The sequence below is a fragment of the Leptinotarsa decemlineata genome, unplaced genomic scaffold (assembly GCF_025532065.1).
Source record: "Leptinotarsa decemlineata unplaced genomic scaffold, Ldec_3_MD MMD2_tig00026282_RagTag_RagTag, whole genome shotgun sequence".
Classification (NCBI taxonomy): Eukaryota; Metazoa; Arthropoda; class Insecta; order Coleoptera; family Chrysomelidae; genus Leptinotarsa; species Leptinotarsa decemlineata.
Window position 1 is genome coordinate 17,462,261 of NW_027412668.1, and position 17,027 is coordinate 17,479,287.

The following is a 17,027-nucleotide window of genomic DNA, read 5'->3' on the forward strand; positions in this document are numbered from 1 at the left end:
TAGCTGAGTGCTTTTTTATGTAGGACGAAGATGAATTGAAAAGTTCGTCAGTGTATGAACCTCATAACATTGTTAAGAAAGAAATGGGTATAAAATTGGATGAATCTTCAATATCACAACCTTCATTTAGAGCACCGTATAGGGGGTCGCGATGCTTCTATAGGTGGGTCGCGCAAGGATAAAAAACTACCTCAGTAAAAAGTTTATTTATTGAGAAAATGTTAACAAAAAGCATATACTGATAAAAATGTGTACATATTAATACAAAAAAATTAACAAAAAATTAAAGCCTTCGTCTACTCGTCACTCCTAATAATGCGAAAGTTGCGCTTGTTTTCAATAAATCAATTCTTCCCATCGTGGTTCCGTGTTTGCTACACTGAGAATTAAGTCATTTTCTAAATTTAAGTGATTTCTTTGCTTGCTTTTTATTTGGGCCATTGATTAAATGTCAACTCGCACAAATACGAGGTGGCAAATGGAATCAAACACCTCAAGGCCTCAGTTGTTATTTCCGGGCATACTGTTTTTCTTTTTAACCAAAAGCTGACTTGAATTTCAAGTGTAACATCCCATCGGCAGATAACTCCAGCAGATTTTCTTTCAGCTTAGTTGTTGAATTCGCTTCATTTATAGCTGCAGTTAAAAATGAATTCATAGCTCCAACTTTGCTCAGTGTTTTCCGATATCTCCAGCCCAGAAAAGTAATGACATAATTCTTCTTTCGAATTATGTAACACCGTTTTCATACCAGGTATATACTTCTTGATGTTTATATCACACCCTACATCTTTAATATAAGACTGTGTCGACGAAAATGAATCGAAGTTGTTTTGATTTGTAGAGAATGACCACAAGTCGATTTTCTTTGTGAAGCCATGTATTTTGTCTTTTGCAGTGATGACATTTTCATTTCGCCCTTGAAGAATTTTATTCAAGATATTTGAATGGTCAAATACATCAGAAAGAACAGCTAATTTCAAGAAAAAATCCGGGTCACAAATAAATTCGGAGTATTCCGACTTGGTCTGCTGTAAATATATTGAAAGTTCAGCTCGGAGTTCCATTACTCTGGTCAATACTTTGCCTCTCGAATTGGCAATTTCTCATAATAATATTTAGAACTTGACTGTATTCCTGTGGCAAGATTTTGGCCGCAAGAGCTTGGCGATGAAGAAAGCAATGCATCCAAGAAGCGTTTGGCATTTGTTCTTTCAACCTAGCAATAATCCACTTTTTGCACCAGTCATAGCTTTTGCTCCATCACTACAAATAGCAATGCATTGTTATTCCCAATCGATATTCATATTTTGCGTAGCTTTAAAGAATATGTTATGCAAGCACTGACCTGTAGTGTTTGAAGGAAGTGCTCTGCAAAATAGTATTTCTTCCATTAATTTCTCATTGGATTCAAAACGCACAAAAGCGACAAATTGCGCACAACCCGCAATATCCGTAGATTCATCAAATTGCAAGGACACAAAAGTACTGTCTTTTATTTTTTTATGACTTGGTCTCGAACGTCAGTCGCCATATCGCTTATCCTGCGTTGAATGGTATTGTCAGAGAGAGGTATACTTTTGAGATTTCTACTTCTTGTTTGCCAAACATAATTTCTGCTATATCTAAAGCCATCAGTAAAATCAAACTTTCGGCAATTGTGTGTTTTCCTGTTTTAGCCACACGAAAAGCTACTCGATAACTAGCAAGCAACGCTTTTTGATTTAGGTTGGACATTTGTACTAAAGCAGTTTTTTGATGTTGAAGAGCGCTTTTCATTTTCTCTCAAAAAATTCCACGGGTTTATTTTTTGCATTTTGATGTTTTGTGTTGAGGTGGCTTGCTAACTTTGATGGCTTCATACTTTCTCTCGATAAAGTTTCAAAGCAAATAACGCACTGCGGTTTATTCTCAATCACAGTAAACCCGAATTTCAAATAATTGTCATAAAGACCCCCCCAGGGGGTCGCGACCCACACGTTGAAAAACGGTGCTGTAATATATCGCGAAATGCTTGATGTTGTAGGGGAAGTGTTAGGAATCACACGTTAAAAAATAAGACCTCGTTAGTCCTTAGTTCGCACAAGTTTCTCAACTTCTGAGAGTTATCTTTCGTATGGGGGCGACAGCTGGTTAACGGAAAAACTGATTTAAACAGATTAAACAGAAGTAGTGATGGAAAATGTGGTTATTCAATTGAAAAACACAGAATGCTTTTCAATCCAGGTAGATGGTTCCGTGGATTGATTAAAGGTGGATAACAAGTTCATAACAACCCGATTTATTTCCAAAGATAATGAGATGAAATCTGTGTTCCTTGGTAAAAGTAAATCGCGTTTGCGAGGTGCAGAAGGTCTTATGAAATCTATTAATATTGTTTTGGGTAATTTAGAATTGCTTAACATAACATGCTAGAGATAAATTGACAAGACTGACTACAGATGGAAAAAGTGCTAACACAGGCAAACACAGCGGCTTGTGGGCTCGAATGAAAGAGTACTTGGGAAGAGATGTACTTTGCATTTGGTGTGTGGCTCATCGATTCGACCTGTACATGAGAAAAGGGTCGGGGGGTCGCATAATATTTTTTCTTACTAAGGGGGTCGTGTCATGAAAAAGGTTGAAAAACACTGATTTAGAGTAATGACTACTACCGTTTTCAAATATGATGGAAATACTTGTAGTTGAGGACCAGTTTATTTATTCAACTAACGCGAGTAAAGCAGAGACAGGTAGACTCAGTGGGATAATCATCCACTTCATAAGATTTTCTGGTATTGATATTTATCATAATCACTTTCAGTTATTCCATGTTCGTCTCTTTCAAATTAAAAGTGAGTGTACTGTTTGTACTTGTCAGGAAAGTTGAGATATTTTGTAATGGTACAGCGTTTAGCGTCAATTTGTCAGCAACTGAATACAAAAAATTATTGACTAACGATTCATGGAAACTTTTCGTTTATTGTACCTTCAATGTCCTTGTCCTTGTAGATTATCAAAAACAAAAACCCAGGCATCGGTTTTCTCCAAAAATATAAATGTCTCCGATCCGGATTTAATAATGTCAGGACAGACAATTCCGCTTTATGCTTCGACACGTTTGTTGGGGGTTAAAATCGACACCAATATATCTTGGCACATTCATGTCGCTGGAATTGCAGAGGCTGCTTCTCAAAAGCTTGTAACACTGTTCCGAATCAGAAAACTCTCAGCAACTTTTGATGCTTTATAAAGCTCAGATTAGACCTTTTTTGGAGTATTGTTCTCATGTATGGAGATCCGCCCCTAAGCATAACCTGAAGCTGCTGAATTTCATCTAGAACAGAGCCATCCGTCTGATTGAAGACGCGAACATCACTTGCAACCTTGATATTCCGGAACATCGAAGAAAGGTTGGAGATTTGTCTCTCTTCTATGGATACTTTCACGGGAAGTGTTCAAGTGACTTGGCACATTTGATTCCACCGAGACCGGTACATATCAGAAATACGCGACGAGCTGTGGATGCTCATCGTTTTGAGGTTCAACTCAGTACACCTCGAACTTCACTGTTGAAGAACTCTTTCATTTGGAGAACTGCATTTATGTGGAATAAGCTTCCTGAAAATGTTTTTCCAAATGGATTCAATCTGCAGCGATTGAAGTCCAATGTGAATCGCTACTTTCGCACAGGAACCGATCGTAGAGCGCCTTTAGGATTTATCTGTATTGCTTGTGTTTTGCCTTTAAAAAAAGTGTCTCACCATTTATAACCAGCTTCACTAATTCGGTTACGGCAAAAAACAAGTCCTTTGGTTTTTCAAAACAAGAGGCCTGCCGCATAGCTTCTTATAATATCTGCTGCAGTTACAGACGATACGTCAGGCCCAAAAACATACAGACCATGGCTGGTAAAGCAGGAAATAGTAAAAAATCTGACAGACATCACCGGTATAATCAAAGCCTGAATACCATGGTTATTTTTTGGATCTGGGTACTTTATGTTTGGCGTTTTTCGATCGGATTTTGTGGATTTTTGACACTAACTCGCGCAATACAACTTTAGTGGGTTAGCAACACTGCTCACAACCACAGGTGTACAAAATAATTTATGAAAAACATTAGTCCTGATTCGTTATTACTTACGATTTCAGTACCGAACAAATCAAAAAGATATAGATGCTCTGATCCTCCTTCTTCAACAACTACGCACCTTGACAAAATGTTATCCATACCTATATTAGCCAAGTTGTTAAGCATGACTCCTAACACTTGAGTTATATTTCTGACATATTGGAAAATAAATATGGAGGCTAGTTTCATTACAGCTGACTCTCACAACTTGACTTGAATACATTTTGTTTCAGTACAATGCTGAAAGGAAAAACGTGAAATTCAGATGATGAACTGTACCTATACAGCACTGTTTTCAGAGAGAAACAATATCAAACAACATGTGCTTTTTCACAAAAACAAAGGCTTTGTGGACTATATGGACTTTTTATTTCAAAAATACTTAGGGAATATGAAATATCGGACAATTATTAAACAACACTCTGTATGGGTACGTTTCAAATTTTGTAGTGACGTTTGATATAGAGTTGTTTTTTTTATTGAGTTATGTTTCTAATATATTAGGAAATGAACATGGAGGTTAGTTTCATTACAACTGACTCTTACAACTTGCCATGAATATATTTTGAAATACAGTACAATATTAAAATGAAAAAAGTGAAATTCAGATGGTAATCTATTTCATTCATTATAGATATAATTCAGACCAGATATTTTTCAGAATTAAACAGTGTTTTCAGAGCAAAAAAAGATCAAATAAAATGTAATTTCATATAAAGTTTTCATTTTAAAAATACTTAAAGAATTATTATGTGAAATATCGGACAATTGTTAAAACACCCCGTATAAGTACGTTTCAGATTTTGTTTTTATAACTATTCAGTTGCAAAATATTGAAAACAACACATTATCTTACGGCATAAATCACTAATTTAATTAACAACACAACTCAATAAGTTTCTCAATAACCCCCTACCTGATAATTCCAACGGTCTTCGTCCAACACACCATAATTAATTTGCCAACTTTCCATAACCACACTTTCAATTCATCCTAGACTGTACAGTTAACTGATACTGCCAGTTTGTTTTCCAAACTATAATTTATACATTAATTGATTCAATTCAGTTCGACGCAATCAATGTATCTTCAATTTGTAAGGAGCTAGAATATGGATCTTCTGATCGTTTTCAGGAACCAATTGATTAGTTCGATGTTGAATGAACCGCATTGCATATAGTCTCGCGAAACATATGGCATCTTTAAGAGAGAAAACAACTATGCGATGACAAGAAAATAACAGCATAATTTCGATTCACTTAGGTAGATATATGAAGTCACTGATCAGTGGTGGTTCAATTTGAAACAGTGTTCAGAGTTTTATACAGTGTGATAATTTAAAATCTCACAATGCAGTAAGTATTAAAGAATGACAGAAAAACCCTTCTCCATTAACCCTTTAGGCCGCACTAAAAGTAATCAAGAAAAAATCAATAGCAAATCCCCACAACCTGTGAAAATCCTATGAAAAATGCAATTAAAAGGTAAAAATGATGATTGTTCAAAGTATTGAAAATGAATAAAATAAAAACTCATCTGCCGATTTCGCGAAAAAAAACTGTGGACATTTTTTTTGAGTCCTTTTGCAGTCCAAAATGTAAGGTTTATTTAAGACATACAAACGTCATTACTGTTAATCATTTGTACATTTCATCCCAAACACATTTGCTACAGACTTAGAACAGATAATATTTGAGAATATCCACACAAAAAACTCACCTATAAATCTATAACCCAACCCCTACGAAGTCGAAGAGAAAAATTTCCCATCAAAACCCTAACTAACCTACAAAGTTGGAGAGAACTGTTAATGAAGATATAAAAAAGACACGGAAGTTCTTATCACTTCATCCTTGCAATCAGGTAAAGTAACTTAAATAATTCATTGAGGAAGGTCAAAGAACGAAATTGGTTTACCTGATTTTTTTTGAAGATATCACATTGAGATTTTATAAATTGAGAGTACATTCAATTGTAATGCAAAAAATCCACATGATTGAATGAAAATTATGTTTCTTTCACAAAATCTCTACCACATATAATTGAACCTTGAGGTCATTAATTCGAACTGTGTGCAATGGTTTTTGATTCCGATTATTCTGATTAAGGTCATTATTACATTTTTGCGTTGAACTATTAGGACTGCCTGCAGTGCATCGAAATGGCAGTTGTAGAACTGAGGTTCAACGGACTCTGTATATTATTATTTATATAATATATAATTACTTATAAGATCATCAACAAATTCTATCTTGTAAAGCTAGTGATGTAAAATTTTTCATTAGGGTTTTGGATTACTCACGTTGTTTTCTATTTTGATATTATTTTGTATACATTGAGTACAGTTAGAGTATTTATCTTGTTTTTCACAATATCATGTTCTATTGATTCATTGTCACGTTATTTCATAATAATAGGGGAGCCCAAGCGGGGATTTCGGGATTTACTAAAGCGCGGCAGAATAGTATACAGGGGGATACCTTGTACCCGGTTAAGTACCTCCACCAAATATGAGCCCCATATATAAGGCTGCCTGTGAGGGATAAAGGCTCAGATTAGTAAAAAAAATTTGATCATCAGAAATTTTTGAGCGCGTCAGATTAAGGTAGGGTGAGTTAATTACCTGCTAAAAAGTGTATATTCCAGTAATCTGACAATTTGAGAGTGACGTAAAGAAAGGGGAGGGCAGCAAAGTTGTAAAAAATTAACATCATTTCGACATTCTCGAGCGTAGCTAATTTTTGTTTATCTTGAAGGAAATAATTCAAGGATAACGAAAAATATATAATCTGACGATTTCCGCAAGCCGAAATAACAAAAATTCATCGATAACGTTTATTGCGTGCAACTGTGTGATACCTATATTTCCCTCTCCGAGTTTCTATTCCTTTATTATCTATTCACTTTTTCTCTATCCATTACTCTCTCACTAAGTCTCCACTCTGAATTCTGTTGCCATGACGCCATCACAGCTGATCACAGAGACTCGTTTATGATGAAGATGAAGATGATGAATAATTATTCAATTAATTGATGGATGTAGCCCTAATTACGTGGTAGGAAAACATAATGAAGAAAAGAGAAATTGAACTTTCAATGTTTTTTTCCACTTTTATTTGTAACTAACGTTACTGTAGTTTCGTCCTATAAGGATATTTTCAAATTTATACAATATATAAGTTTGAAAATGTCCTTATACAACAACTTATACAATGTATAAGTTTGAAAATGTTCTTATAGGACGAAACTGCAGTAACGTTAGTTACAAATAAAAGTGTTAAAAAACATAGAAAGTTTCATTCATCTTGTATTCATTAATTAATCAATTGATTACAAAAAATTGATTTTTTTTTAAAAAACATACACTTATTTATTTGCATGCTATTTCCTGAGCTTTTCAATTAGTTTCAATGAATTAAAAAAAAATTAAAAAATATTGTTTTTGTCAGATTAAGCGAATCCCTCTAGATAATCGTCAGATTATGAGAGAGCACGTCTAAAACATAAAGGTGAACCATATATATCTTAATCTAATGCTCTTGAGTATTTCAAAATCGAATTTTTTTGCACATTATAATAATGGCCGCGAGTTTGCGTCAGATCGAAATCGTCAGATAATTGAATGAGAACTTTTTTTCTTGCACTTTGTTTGCACACTCCCTCAGAAAATCTGACGCGATTTAATTTTTTTTCTTTTCACTTTTAACCCTTACGTACAACCACCTACATCATGCAAACGATCAGATTGACATACCAACATTATTAAAAATACGTAGGGCATTGATATTATCAATATCAGACGCGCTCGAGTATGTCCATGCAACAGTTTTTTTTACATATTTAAAAATCTATAGCCGCTTCCCTCACCGATGAAAAGGTATATACTATATAACATTTTTTTCTTCTAATCATCTGAGCTTTGCAACCTAATATGTCTCAATGATGCTCGAGTAAATCCCTATTTTGCATTGTGTGCACCATTGCTATAAAGACACCATTTTGGTTATTGGCTATTCAATAGCACAGAAACAGTTAATTTCCTGAATTAACAGAGAGATTTTGAGATTGAGTTCAGAAAAAGTGAAAATTCCAAATTGGCTTCACTGGAAACATCTTTATTTTTCAATGTCATAGCGAAGTCGGATATCTTCATTAACATAAGTATATGCAATCCAACAGAGTCAAATATAGTCATCGTCGCGACCTGGGGGATCAGCTTTTTTATACAAGCTATCCGACATGTACAAAATCCATATATACGCTATTGAGAAGACACCAAAATTTCGGTGTTTGGTGTTTTTATTGATATTTAATACTATCTGATATTCCGAACCTACAACATGTATCCAAAAATATCGTGAACCGCATCAAAATAAATGAAATTTGTCGTTTTCCGAATCTTAATATCCCAACAAAAAGTGCCAAATTTTTTTTTGTGTTAAATTGAATTTTTTTTAGTGTTCCTTCAACTTCAATAATGTTTTTGGCAGAAATCCTTTTGAAAATGAGAAAAAAAATCCTTTTCCGAAAAGTTCGTAGGCTAACATAGAAAAATATTTTTTTTCGAAGGAGATACAATGATTATAACGGTCGTACAGCTAGCATTCTTGAGGTCTGAGAACCAGAAAAAGACGCTGGGGGGAAGTTCTGGAAAATACGGTGGATGCGGAAGCAATTCAAAGCCCAATTCATGCAATTTCGCCATTGTTTCCATTGATTTGTGAATCGGTGTATTGTCTTGAAACAGCATTTTCATTCCTTGCCTTTTAAAGGTTACAGTTAACTGAAAATTATATGGATGAAAGCAGTGACCTCTATGTGACAGTCTACGAAATTTTCAGCCCATGTAGTGTGTTCGACAGAATCTTTGAAAATTTGAATCTAGGTACTAATGAAAGAACTGAGACTTTCAGAAACTCCCTAACTTCGGTTTTTGTATAGGTTACGTTATAGTTCATCTCCTAAAGACAAACTTGGTCGGTGAAACGCAAATGGTAGATAGTGTTGCAATTCTGGTGTATGGGAGCTCTTTTCATTAATTTGTGATCAAAGATAATTACCTCTCAACTCAATGTAGGTATATGTATAATCATATAATGGAAAACTATCATGGTGTATTGTTATCATGTCAAATTAAATTAAGAATTCCTATTTCTATAATGAATTTTTCATAACTGAAGTTGGATAGTATTAGTTCACGGTTATAAGTATCCAATATTCAATCTATTTCGTTGATTACACGAATATCAGTAATTTTGAAAAAAGTGTGTGAATGTTATTTAGGTAGAAACTATATCTATATAGACAGCAAATCTATCATGAAAAAATTAATTATGGACTTATTCGTTCATGGAATGTTTCAAATTCGATCCTCACCATTGGGATCTCGGAAACTATGAGAGATACGAAGATAGTTAAATTGGGGCAACCTGACTGACAATATACCGTTGAGAAAGTTCTGAAATTACAAAATAACCCAAAATAACTGATAACCCAGTTATCACCCGAAGACGATTGTGGATACTAACAATCGAAACGTCGTGACATAACTTGGTTTGAAATCTTTCAATTTTTATTTTTATGTTTAATTTTTTGTCAATAATAATTTTTATTAAATTGTGAAGTTTTATTATTATATCAATTTTTATTTTTTGGTTGTTGTTTGATTTTATGTCATTTCTTTGTAATTTCAGTTTTTTTGTTCAAATAAAATTGTTATTTTCGGTTAATCTTTTTAATATTTTTCAGAAATTTTAAATCAATTTATATTATATTAGACAATGGAAGTCCGAACTGATTAAATACACCACGAAACATTGTCAACCACCTTCAAACATCATATTCTTTAGTTAAAATCAGACAGAATCCATCTTTCTTAGCTTTTTTCAAGGTAGATTGGCTCATATGGAGCTTATTTTTTTTTGAGTTTTCAGTGAACAGTTAGAAACAATTCTTGGGAACAAGCAGAAAGATCACCTGCTCTTGAATGGAATTGTTATCGTGAAGTGAATTTGAGGATTTTCTATTTTTTTTTGTATATCAATTATTTAATAAAGGGAATCAAGTTGATCAAGTTGCATAATCAGCAAAAAAAAATTTTTGAATAAAATGAAAAGAACTATCCCATCTCTTTTATTTTTTAGCTTCATTAGACCTATATTGGGTGTGTTACATAATCTGAACGTGACTGAATGTATCTAAATTATCCTTGTCATTTGATTTGAATGCTACTTGTTTTGATTTGACACATCCTGTGCTATTCAACGTAATGTAAAAAACAAGAAACGTAGATGGAACCTTGGATATCGTTAATTATGTAAAAAGCGAGTCGCAAATTACATCAGTTATGTAATTCTTGACATGATCATCCATTATCCATCTAAATAAGTAGATGAGATTTCCACACAATGTTGCTACAGTAGGAATAAATATCAGATTAATCCGTCCTGTCATTAGAAGTTTTTAGAATAACAGGAAAACTGAGGAATATTCATGAAATTGGCAGATATCCATTTTAAAGAAATATTTGAGAATACAAAATAAAATTTTTTGGTTCTCGACTTCTATCGAAACATTTCTGAAGGAATGGACACTGTATTTTTATGCAACAAGATAACAGAATAATTCTATTATTACTCTCAGCTTTTCCAAACAAAGGATTTATTGACAAGTATCTGATAAAATCTGCCTCGATGTTCAACAGTTGGACAAGAAATAGAAGTAAAAGTGCTTGCAACCTGATAGTCTCTGACTAAATAATATTCCATATCAATGCGTTCAGTTCAATTGGTATATTCACCATTTCGGAACATTTCATATTTTGCCACCATTTCGTTTATATATATATATATATATATATATATATATATATATATATATATATATATATATATATATATATATATATATATATATATATATATATATATATATATATATATATATATATTTATATGGGCTTTTGGCCCATCATTATGGTGCAGCCAAGTGCAAGAATGGGCAACACTTGGTTGTCAAAAGAACTACAAACGCACGGAGCCATCGGCCAAGTATTGCCCATCCTTGCACTTGGCTGCACCATACTGTTGATGGGACAAAAGCGCCCGAAACGCGTGTCTGTGGTTTTCCACTTTCTTGATTGCTATGTCTGATATTTTCTCTAGGGATATTCAAGTTCAAAGTAGCCGTTCACAAGCTTGAGGATTATTACGAAAATATTGCAATATTCGTACAAAATTTCTGTTCTCACGATGTGGATTGTTTCTGTTTCCGAGCATATGCCTGGATACACAACTTGTTTCTTGAAAACAGAATTTATACGATTCACCGTACTGCTGCTCACTGGATCAGGATGTCTGTTATGAAATTCTCTGGCAGCTTATCTTGCCTAATCGGGCATCAATACAGTTTTTGACAGCAGCAATAATAATCAACAATAGTCTTTCGTTTCCAGTGCCAAGTGAAAAGAGCGCGATTTTGCATATCCGCACGGTGTTTCTTGGCCAACTCACCAAGATTTAAAAACCATTTGGGAGGTGTGCATTTAACATTCTTTCAAGATACAATGTAAATGTTGATTTGACTACAGAATTATTATTATTGAATATTTTTTGATGAAATTTGGTATACCACCAATTGAGAGGGTGTCCAGTCCAATTGTTATTTTAAATTTTTCCTAATCTAATTGCTAATACGATTTCTTGTTTTTAACCTATGAAAATATTCGCAGTAGGCCTTGGTTTTTGTTGAAAAAAAAATACAGTTTTTCTCAACCCTACAATTCAAAATCAAATTCTTCAAAATTAGAGAAAAGAGGCAAATTTTAGAAAGGTGTCCCGCTTTCGAAATATTTTTACTGCGTTGATGAGGTTGGCCATGTAAAAATGATCAAACTCAACAGGTAGATGAACATGTGCCAGGTACCTTAGAACAGTAAAAACCAAGAAACATGACCACTGACAAGTCATGTCATTGACATATATTTCATTTTCACAGTTCAATGAATAAAATGAATAGAAGTTACTTTCAGATACAAAGGAAAGGGTTTTTTTCTTTCAGTTAGTATCTGAAAGTGACTTCTACACATCTTTGTAAATAGTTTTCTGAAGTGTATTGTTCTTTTTTTCTTCCTTTTTTTCGTGTAAAGATGGAGAAATAAAAAGTCAAACCCTTTCTTTCTTAAAAATTAACCTTTTAACAATTTGAACAAAATTTCAATGGCCAAGATTGAATCAAATAAGGAAAGAAAAGCCATTACGTACTCTTATTATGACATGAGTAGATTATTCTCATCTTTGACATAAAGTCGTAATTCCATGAATAAATTGAGTGCTTCATCTTGTAATGTTATCCAGATTGCTCTGAAGAGGCAATAAGACAAGTTTCTTATTCCGAAACATCAGTATCCGCCACTGAGAACGACAGTGTTCAATGTATGTGAAGTTTTATATCTCCTTCATATACTATATTGTGTAGCGTTCCTATAAATGATATCTGTCTCAATTCCCTAACGAATGGTTTCATTTTTTCTTCTAGCGATGTTTAAAAAAGTATTTTATAATTATTTATTCCTCTATCTGAACTTCATATTTGACTTTGCGATTTCTGAAAGCTTTATTTTGTCTTTGCAATGATTCCTAACAAGATATTCTTATATTCACAAAATTCCGAACTATTAAGTCCAATGAGATCTAAATAATGTTTACAACAGTTTCAGAATACAGGTTGCTTAGTATCTCTCTGACGCCATAGGTGGAGGATAATAACCTGTATAAATAATAATCAATTAGACAAAAGTTTCACACCAATGACGCCACTCAAAAAGTGAATGAAAATGATTTCATGATATCGTGAATGAAATAACTTGTACTTTGATTATTCGAACGATATTGCCCCTTCATCAGATATTCTTTAAATACTTTGATTTCCAAAGTCAAATGCTTCACTAACTTCGCTTATTCCTCCAGATTTCAATATACTTTCAGAAAATGAAGTAGTTACAATAATTTTAATTTGCATCATTTCTCACTCTCTATCGAAGTATCAAGATTTAATTGTGAGAAATCGAGTGAGATGAATATGCTAATATATCATTAACGTAAGTATTTATCTTTCCTATGAAAAATTATATCAATAAATTAATTGATAACCATACTTTCCCTTATCAAATATAAACTGACTTGAGAGTTCTACTTTTCATAAAAAAACATTTATATTTTACTTTTTCATTCACTCAATTTATCATTATTCTGTTCAATTCGAATTGATTGCGCAATGTTTGGGAGAAATAAAAAAAAAATTACTAAAAAAGAAAAACCATAAATTAAATGACTTTATTCTTTTTAGAGAGAATCAAAAACACTCTCAAGTAATTTGTCGCTCAACTTCTCTTCTCATTCATGAATTCAAAGGGAAAATCTACCCCTCATAGAGGGTTGAACCACTGAAATTTGAAATATTCCCTGAAACTGTTACTCTCGAAAATTAAATTGGCATGTTTCCGATTTATAATCATATCATTTTGAAGAAAGATATCAAGTCTAGGTAGATACCTTGTATTTCTAAATTATTATTAATATTGAAAATGAAAGCAAGTAACCTTTCTGCTACTTGTGGTGATGAGAATGAAGAATATTTCAAAATCAGTTCCTCATAATTTTGTCGATTGCCTTATATTTTTTGATTCAATTACTTCTCAGAAAAATATTTGTGGCTTTTTAGTGACAAGAAAAAACATTCTGATAGAGAAAAAAATCATTTCATCTTTGTATCGACATTGCAAACTCATAGGGGAAATGAAATATTTTTTTCACGAATAAACATAAATTAAAACAAAGAAAATTTCAAAGGACATTTTTTTCTTTATTCTTCATCATGTGCAACACCCACTTCTCGTCATCAGCCTCACAACACAAATATATTCCCAACTAGCAAATTTGCAAACTAGCAAACTAGCCTAAATTTGAATCGGGCTAAAAAAAATTATCATTTATATGATGGAATCAGCCAATACTTGAAGAAATTCCATAATGTATTCAAGAAACATTTTATTGTGATATTTTTACTACACAGCTTTGAATAAACGCAACATATGTTTCGTTATGCAATAGCTTCTTCAGGCGTGTCTATACTGTATAGACTGCGTCTTGAATATTAAAATTTGTTTCGAGGTTCAACTCAGTACACCTCGAACTTCACTGTTTGAGAAAACTTTCATTTGGAGAACTGCGTTTATGTTGAATGAACTTCGTGATAACTTTTTTCCGAATGGATTTAATCTTCAGCGATTCAAATCCAATGACCTGTCACAATCCCATGTAGTATTTAAAAAGTATTTGACAGATTTTCAATTTTGAATGATAAACAGCATGGCTTCCAGAAGAATAGGTCGACGATAAGAGCCAGTCTAGATTTTTATGAAAAAATTGTAAACCTGATTGAGGCAGGCGAGAGCCCTGTTAGGGTCTTTTGCGACCTCAGTAGGGCGTTCGATTGTGTCAATCATAATAAATTATTAATGAAATTAGAGATTTATGGAGTCAGGGCTGTTGCACTTCAATGGATTTCAAGTTTTTTATAGAATAGAACTCAGTATGTGAGCATAAAACATAAATGTAATGATGGGATAATAACAAAAAATTCAGATAAAATCAAACTCGATATGGGAGTGCCGCAGGGATCAATTTCAGGTCCAATCCTCTCATTCTCTACGTTAATGATATAGAGAATGTTTTGGGGAATGAAATGTACACAGCAAAAACTCACTTTTACATCTGATGATGAACCGAAGGGCAGTACTGCAGAAACCGTGAAATTTTTAAGTGTATATGTTGATGAATTTCTTAGCTAGAAATCTCATTGTGAACAGTTAGTGTCAAAGTTAGTTAGCATTACATTTCTTTTTAGGAATCTAAAAGAGGTACTGGAACAAAATCAGTTGATAACTGATCACGCTCAAGTAAATTCACGACTGAGGTATGGGTTGTGTCTGTGGAGTAATACTAACCATGCACGGGATGTTTTCATTAGCCAAAAGAAAATTTTGAGACTAATGGCAGGAGTTTCCTATGATCATTCATGTAGAAATATTTTCCCTTCTTATAAAATTTTACCTCTAGCAAGCTTATATATTCTTGAAGTATGCGTCTATATATTTATGAATATTGACAAATTTTATAAAAATTCCAACATTCATACATTATTGAACACAAGGCCAAAAAATGATATTCACGTTCCATATGCGAGACTCAATATTACTTCAAATTCTCCTAATTGTATTGGACCTAGGATATATAACCATCTTCCTGAAATTATAAAAGCAACAAAGAAATTATTTTGCTTCAAAAAAGCTTTAAATGACTTCCTATTGGAGAAATGTTTTTACTCACTAGAAGAGTATTTCAAGGAAAATTTTTGATTAACTTGTGCTTGTTATTGTATTGTGACACCCAGTTTTGTGGTATTTTGTTTCGTTTTGTAACCACTTTATTTTATTGTATTTTATTAATGACTATTTCTATACATTCAAGATGTCAAAAGGAAAACAAATATTATAAAAAAAGTGAATTACTACTTTCGTACAGGCACCGCTTCAAGAGCTCCTTGAAGATTTTTTTTCCTGTAGTGTTTGTGTTAAACAACCTTATCGAGTTCTTTTTGTGACTCATGCGAAATTGAATGGAATAATGGGAGTTCAGGATATCAATTTCCATTTCATTCCAAGTTTCAAAATTATCTGAATGGTATTCACGTGGTACCAGTGATTTATGTTTCGAAAATAAGTTGTATTTTGGAAAAAAGCGTTTATAATTAAATTTTTTCAGATTAGAAAAATTTTCCAGAGTTCATTGAACCGACCGATTTGTAAAAATGTGTTATTATACATGTGGTTGTCTAACAATGGTTTCCAATAATGTTTTTTTTGGATTATCCATTTGAAATCTGTGTGGTCCTTTATGAAAAAAATATGAAGTGTATTTTCACGTCAGCTTACATTTTATTCAACTTGTACATTACCTCTTTTGCATCCTTATTGATAAAAGTTTTTTCATCTGCTATATTATTATCGGGATTGCAACTGCTGCTGCTACTTTTATTACTATCGCTACTAGCAGAACTCGAAGAAGAGCAAGCGGAACTTCCATCGACACTACGAGCCTCTTTGGTTTTGTTCACAACACTATAATTATTATTAAAGTCTTTAACATCTGCATTCTCCTTCAAATTTTCGAACCTGGCCAGAATCTCTTTCACGGACACCTTCGGTTCGTTCTCCTCAGGTATGGTCGCCATACGTCCCAGACCGCACTCCAATCGCTTTTCGCAATCCTTCTTTTCGGTCGAAATACATTCGGAATGTTCAGAGTGACTACTTTCGGATCGGGTCCAGGATCTGATGCTGCCGCACGCGTTTTGGGAATAAACTTCACATTTAACAGCGAAAGTATTTTTAGTTTCTGTACCCGAATCGGAATCGTGCGATTCATCACTCAAACTTTCCGACTGATTCGAGGAATTGGCCAAACTGTCCAAGGAATTAGTCCTGCCATTCTCGGAAAGGTTTTTGTCGAACACACTTTGAGTCCACTTTATTTTATGCATTTTAGAAACGCGCAGGAACGCAGGATAAGAGATAGTCCATCTTTGGAAATCTAGCAAGCTATCGCGTCGTGGACGATCGAGTGAGCTGTAGTCATGCAACAAGCGAGCATCCGAATCAGACAACTAGATGAGCTCTAATAGTTGCAGTGACCCACTACTGACCAAGTGTGTGTATGTGGGACAGCCTGTGAAAATCATGGGTGTCGGGGAAGGTAAGCAGAGGGGAATCGATCGTGTCTAATCAGATGGCTGAAATTTTCGTATATGTGTTTATACAGGGCTAATCACAAAGGGAATTTCGCGAACGATAAGAG

General features: G+C 33.5%; 1 protein-coding gene across 2 annotated transcripts in view; it reads right to left on the minus strand.

The window, feature by feature from the left end:
* The window catches only part of Myo10A (unconventional myosin 10A), a 184,391-nt gene that overhangs the window by 22,758 nt on the left and 144,606 nt on the right, over positions 1–17,027 (minus strand). The gene's annotated exons all lie outside the window — the stretch shown is intronic.